Source organism: Saccopteryx bilineata, chromosome X (assembly GCF_036850765.1).
Source record: "Saccopteryx bilineata isolate mSacBil1 chromosome X, mSacBil1_pri_phased_curated, whole genome shotgun sequence".
Lineage (NCBI taxonomy): Eukaryota > Metazoa > Chordata > Mammalia > Chiroptera > Emballonuridae > Saccopteryx > Saccopteryx bilineata.
The window spans coordinates 16,408,315-16,415,338 of NC_089502.1; the positions used below are offsets into that span (position 1 = coordinate 16,408,315).

General features: G+C 42.2%; 1 pseudogene; it reads left to right on the forward strand.

Annotated features, from left to right (window-relative positions):
* Positions 1 to 1,205: 1,205 nt before the first annotated feature.
* LOC136317591 (MIF4G domain-containing protein-like) lies at positions 1,206 to 4,399 on the forward strand (annotated as a pseudogene).
* Positions 4,400 to 7,024: the final 2,625 nt, after the last annotated feature.

Genomic DNA, 7,024 nt, shown 5'->3' on the forward strand with positions numbered 1-7,024 from the left:
ACATATCTTTAGCTGGGTTTACCATCCATTCTCTAGAAATCCAGGAAGAACCATGACTGATCCTTATATAGAAGATTTTGTTCCAATACAAATCAATTTATATAATATTGGCTTGTGGATGGCTTGTGGTAAAGACTCTTACATGTGCCCCAACAAGGATCCACCCAGGAACCCACGTCTGGGGCTGATGCTCTGCCCATCTGGGGCCATGCTCATAACCGAGCTATTTTTATCACCTGAGGCAGAGACTCCAGGGAGCCATCCTCATGCTTGGACCAATGGAGCCATAGCTGTGGGAGGAGAAAAGAGAGAATGAGAAAGGAGAGGGGTGGAGAAGCAAATGATTGCTCTTCCTGTGTGTGCTGACTGGGAATTGAACCCAGGATATCCATACACTGGGCCAATGCTCAAGCACTGGGTCAACTGCCCAGGGACCAAATTATTTTTTTTCCTGGTCCATCTGTATATTTGGACATTGAACATGTGGTCAGAGAGTACACTGGAATATGTTACAGGGCCTGAGATAAGGGCCAATTTAAAGAAAAAGTGGGTATAAATGTTGATGGAGAAAAATACCTCTAGTATATAAAGGAGGGCTTTGTCCTTTGAGGTCTAGTTCTTTGGAAGATGCGCTCATACTCAGCAGGTGTAGCCCTGCCCTCTAGTGGCTCTGGGTGGGTAGAGGACTTTGGTTCTCTTTCCGGTGTCTGGTTTACGAAGGCTTTTTAAAAATCAACGTCCATCAAAAATCACTTACTGGGATTAGGTGCTGAGCAAGTGAAAGTTTCAAGTGGCAAAGGAAATAGCCAGTGGCCGAGGGTAATGCCCTTTCTTCAGCTTCCATCTCTGGACGCTCGGTTTCTAGTTGTTCCAATGAAAAGAGCTGAATTCTCCTTTGAGCTCTCTGAGGCTGATCTCTGCCCTCCTATTACACACGGACAACGAAGCCGGCCTCTATTCGGGATAGAATTTTGGGAAGTCGCCCCACGATCACCTGCACCTGCAGTTAGAGCCAAGCAGCCGCAACCGGGGTCTGCAAGTGAGGGTGCGAGGTCCCAATAAGAACACCAATGCTTCCCTGCATTCGCCCCTTCCCTCGGCGATCCTCGCGTCGCCTGCCGAGATTGTGACGGCCACCCCGACGGTGGGGTCTTCTTCCCCGGTCGCCTCTGTTGGGGCGCTCAAAAACCTCGGGGACCGCGACCATGACCGCCTGCCCGCCAGCCCCGACCCCGCTGTTGCCTTTTGAGAGTGCGTGGACGGCGCGGGGAAGCGGGCGGGTCTCCGACTCTCATGCCCAGTGGGTGCGTAGAAACAGGCGGGCACGGGGCCTGGGGGTCCGCGAGGAGCCGGCAGACTGCCCGCGCGCCCTCCTAACCAGACTGCTCGCACCCAACCAGAGACCACTCCGGGCGGGCAGCTCAGTCTTCACTTCACTCCCAAATTTTTTATTAGAGAGGTATTTTGCAAATATCTTCTCCCAGTCTACGGTTTGTCTTTTCATTGTCATAACAGTGTTTTTTGCAGAACACAAATTTTTATTTTAGTAAAGACCAACTTATTATTTTTCATAGATTATATTGTATCTAAAATCTCATAGCTAAACCCAAGCTTATCTAGATTTTTTGTTATGTTTTAGAATGTTTATAATTTCTCATTATTTCATTTAGATCTATTTTGAGTTATTTTTATGAAAGGTGTAAGTTCTCTGTCCAGATTCCTTTTTGTTTGTTTGTTTTTCATATGAATGTCCATTCATTTTAGCACCATTTGTTGAAAAGACCATCTTTTCTCCATTACATTGTGTTTGTTTTAGTCAAAGAGTAGTTGACTATTTTTGTGTGAGTCTATTTCTGGCGTCTTTATTTTGATTCACTGATCTTTGTTCTAACACACCACAATGATTACTGTAGCTTTATAATATGTCTTGAATTCAGGTATTATTGGTCATACAATTTCGTTCTCCTTCAGTATTGGCTTGTCTATTCTGGGTCTTCTTCCCTTTTCATATAAACTTTAGAATTGATTTATTGATATCCACAAAACAACTTGGTTTGATTGGAATTGCATTGAATATATATATATATATATATATACACATATATATGCTTATTTGCCATAATATTTGCTTATAATATATATATTATAAAGTTTAGAAAAATTGACATCTTAAAAATAATGAGTCTTTTTTTTTAAATTTCTTCGCAGTGCCAAATGTAAATCTGCCTGTGGGTTTCAGTGCCTCCAAAATTAAACCCGCTCATGGCTCCAGCCTCCACTGGCAGCAGCTACTCCGCTCCTGAAGCAAATCTGTCCATGTCTGCAACCGCGCCTGTGGTCTCCACGCCCACCTTCTTGTTCCCCAGAGGTTGCCATTGCCTCTCCTTTCCGCAGCCCTGGAGTGAGTAACTGCTCGTCCCTCTCCAACTGCCCTTCCCGCCCTTTCGAAGCCATGGCCTTCTGTAACATTTGACATGGCAGGTGCCCAAGGCTGCCCTTGGGCTCTCGGCATCTTGTAAACAAGCTAGTTGGAGTTCATTAGATAGAATAAGTAAAAAGACAGCAGTCTGCAGCTGGATAGGGGGCTGCCGAGTTCATCTGTCTAGTCCACCGTGGCCAGCAAGAAGAAAAAAAGTTTTCTAGTTTTGTGTTGACTTTTTGTGTGAAGTCTTCATAACCTAAAGCTGGAAGGGACTCAAAAAAGCCAAATCGTGAGCCTTTGAATGCGTCAATTTGAAAGTTGGCTCAGGCTCTCTGGATAGAATAATCATATTAAAGGTTGAGAAAATTTGATCCATTTGTATTTAGTTTGTGTGGATTTTAAAATGACTTAAAATTGTTTGCTTCCTGGTCTCAGAGCCAGGTCTGGGCCTCGGGGACACAAATCTCAATGCTGTCTTTACTCTCTGTGGTGGCACAGTGGATAAACCTTCAGCCTGGAATGCTGAAGTTGCCGGTTCAAAACCCTGGGCTGCCCTGGTCAAGGCACATGCAACAAGCAAGCCATAAATAACTAACACAAAGCAACTATGAGTTGATACTTCCCATTCCATTCTCCCCTTTCTCTCCTGTCTCTGTAGAATCAATAAATAAAGTATTAAAAAAAAGAAGGCTCTTAGTTTCACTTTTATGTCCCACCTACGTATGGAATAATGAAGTTCCTGTTTTTTTCTGATTTACTTATTTCACTTCGTATAATGTTATCAAGATCCCACCATTTTGCTGTAAATGATCTGATGTCATCATTTCTTATGGCTGAGTAGTATTCCATAGTGCATATGTGCCACATCTTCTTTATCCAGTCATCTATTGATGGGCTTTTTGGTTGTTTCCATGTCCTGACCACTGTGAACAATGCTGCAATGAACATGGGGCTGCATGTGTCTTTACGTATCAATGTTTCTGAGTTTTGGGGGTATATACCCAGTAGAGGGATTGCTGGGTCATAAGGTAGTTCTATTTTCACGTGGTGGTTATGGGGGGAGGGGGGAAAGGGAGAGGGAAAGGGGGAGGGGGAGGGGCACAAAGAAAACTAGATAGAAGGTGACAGAGGACAATCTGACTTTGGGTGATGGGTATGCAACATAATTGAATGACAAGATAACCTGGACTTGTTATCTTTGAATATATGTATCCTGATTTATTGATGTCGCCCCATTAAAAAAAATAAAATTATTAAAAAAAAAAAGAAGGCAGCACTAAAAGATCCAGCTGCTGTGGACTTGGAGAAAGTGGCCAATGTGATTGTGGACCATTCTCTACAGGACCATGTGTTCAGCAAAGAAGCAGGACGCATGTGCTATGCCATTAGAGAGCAACCAAGCAGGCCAGAGTGTTTTCTGGTGTGGACTTCTCAACTGGCTGCAGCAGGAGTACTAGGCTCGGGAGCAGTTGTGAGCCTGCTCCCTGCAGGGCTGTGTCTGTTACGTCACTTTCATCTGCAACATCTTTGACTACTTCAGGGTGAACAACATGCCCATGATGGCCCTGGTGAACCCTGTCTACAGACCGCCTCTTCCTGCTGACCCAGCCCGACAGTCTAAGCAAGGAAGATGAGGTGGACTGCCTGGTGCTGAAGCTGCACCGTGTTGCAAAGCAGCTGGAGAAGATGAACAGGCAGTGAATGGATGAGCTCTTTGTCCTGATCTGGGATGGCTTCCTGCTTCCCACCAGCCTCAGCTTCCTGGCCCAGCTGCTGCTCCTGGAGATCATTGAGTTCTGGGGAGTGGGTTGGAAGACGACCCCAGCTGTCCACAAGTAACATTACAGCGAGGTTTCTGACCAGGCCTCCTGCTCAGGCACCTCACCAACAGCATTGGCCTTTCTTCTACCACCTCCTAACCTGGCAGTGCAGTCTTTGCCTCTCCCAAAGACATTTTTCCTTCCAGAATTTCAGTAGCTCCCCAAGAGGTTTCCAATTTACCCAGTGGTCCTGTCCTGAGCACCTTCCCTCCTCCTCCACGGATTGGGGAGGACACCACACAGACCCGCCCTGTCCCTTCAGTCTCTCCTCTCCCATTACCTCCCACTTGGGCGGAGTAGAGAAGGGCAACTGCTATCAAGCACTGCACTGTGTAACCATTGACACAACAGCATCTGATGCCTCAGTTTCCCATCTGTAAAATGGGTACTCACAGCCATCTGTGGAATGTTTTGGAATGCCAAGGGGCAAAGAGGCAGCATACAAGTCACACCAAAAAAAAAATGAGTCTTTCCACCTTTGTTGGTTGGCTCAGTAGTAGAGCATCAGCCCAGCATGTGGATGTTCTAGTTTCAATTCTTGGCCAAGGCACAAATGAAAAGCAACCATCTGCTTCTCTACCCTTCTCCTTTCTTTTCTTTGTATCTCTCTCTTCCTATCCTGCAGCCAAGGCTCCATTGGAGCAATGTTAGCCTTGGCAATGAGGAAAACTCCATGTCCTCCACCTCAGGAGCTAAAATGGCTCCGGTTGCAATGGAGCAATGCCCCAGATGGACAGAGCATCACCCCCTAGTGGGCTTGCCAGGTGGATCCCAGTTGGACACATGCAGAAGTCTGTCTCTCTGCCTCCCCACTTCTCACTTCAGAAAAACACACCAAAAAATAGTGAGTCTTCCTATTACGAATATAGAATATTGCTCCATTTAATTTAAATATTTAATTTCTATCACCAGAATTTTGTAGTTTTCCTTATATAGATCTTATACATATTTTGTTAGATTTATATATGAGGATTTAATTTTTTGGGTGCTAATGCAAATAGTACTCTGTTTATTGTATATTCCAAATTGTCATTGCTAATATATAGTAAAGCAGTTGTATATTAACTCGTATCTTACAACTTTTTTATAATAAGTTATTTGTTCCAGGAGAGGTTGTCTATTCTTTGAAATTTTCTATATAGGCAGTCATATCTTTGAATGAAGGCATTTTTATTTTATTTTTTCTTAATCTGCGTATCAGGTATTTCCTTCCATGTCCTACTGCATTGGCTAAGACTGCCAGTACAATTTTGAATAAGAGTGGTATAAAGGGATATCCTTGTCTGTTCTTTTATTTATTATATTTTGCATTTTATTTATTTATTTTATTTAGTTTTTTAATGTATTGTGTTAACAGATTCAAATGTCCAACTTAATGTAACAACCTTCCTCAAAATCATACCCCCCACCACACCCTTTTGTCCCCTTCCCCCTGACTTCCTCCTCCCTTTCCTCTGGGATTTGCTATCCTGCTATTTGTATCTGTGTTATGTATATACAATTTCACTAATCCTTTCCCCTTCTCTGATCCCATCTTCTCATCCCCCTTCCCTCTGATAGCTGTACCTCTGTTCTCCATGAGCACACCTTTGCCTTCATTCCATTCCTCAGTTCACTGTGTTCATTAGATTCCACATATAAGAGAGGTCATATGATATTTCTGTTTCTCTGACTGACTTATTTCACTTGCATAATAATCTCCAGATCCATTCCTGCCATTGCAAAAAATAAGAGTTCCTTCTTTTTATGGCTGCATAGTGTTCCAGTTGTGTATATGTATCACAAACTTTTTATCCACTCATGTACTGATGGACACTAAGGTTGTTTCCAGATCTTGGCTGTTGTAACAATTGTAAACAATGCTTCAATAAACATGAGGGTGCATATATCTTCTTTTGAATTAGTGTTTGGGGATTATTAGGATATACTCCTGAAAGTGGGATAGCTGGGTAGAAAGGCAGTTGCATTTTTAATTTTTGAGGAAATGCTATACTGTTTTCCACAGTGGCTGCACAAGTCTGCATTTCCACCAACAGTGAAGGAGGGATACCTTTTCTCCACATCCTCACCAGCACTTGTGGTATGGTGATTTGTTAATGAAAGCCATTCTGCCAGGTGTGAAGTAGTATCTCATTATAATTTTAATTTACATTTCTCTGATGATTATTGATATTAAACATTTTATATGTCTATAGGCCATCTGTATGTCCTCTTTAAATAAGTGTCTATTCAGTTATTTTGTCCATTTTTAAATGAATTTACCTTCCTAGTGCTCAGTTTTAAAAATTCTTTAAAAATTTGGTTATTAACCCTTTATCAGACATACTGGCGAATATGTTCTCCCATTGTGTAACTTCTCTTTTTATTTTGTTAATGATGTCTTTTGCTGTGCAAAAGCTTTTTAGTTTCATATATCTCGTTTGTTTGTTTTGTTCTTTATTTCATTTGCTTATGGAGATATTTTGGCAAAAAAAATATTGCTGTGACTGATATCAGAGTTTATTGTCTTTGTAAATTTTTCAAGATCTTTACGATTTTTGACATATTTCTTTATTATCCATTTTGAATTTGTTTCTGTGAATAGTGAAAATTGGTGGTCTAGTTTCATTTTTTTGAATGTATGTGTCCAATTTTCACAACCTCATTTATTAAAGAGACTGTATTTACTCCATTGTATATTCCTGTGTCAAATATCAATTGACCATAAAGGTGTGGGTTTATTTCTGGGTTCTCTGTTCTGTTCCATTGCTCTGTATGCCTGTTCTTATGTGAGTACCAGGCT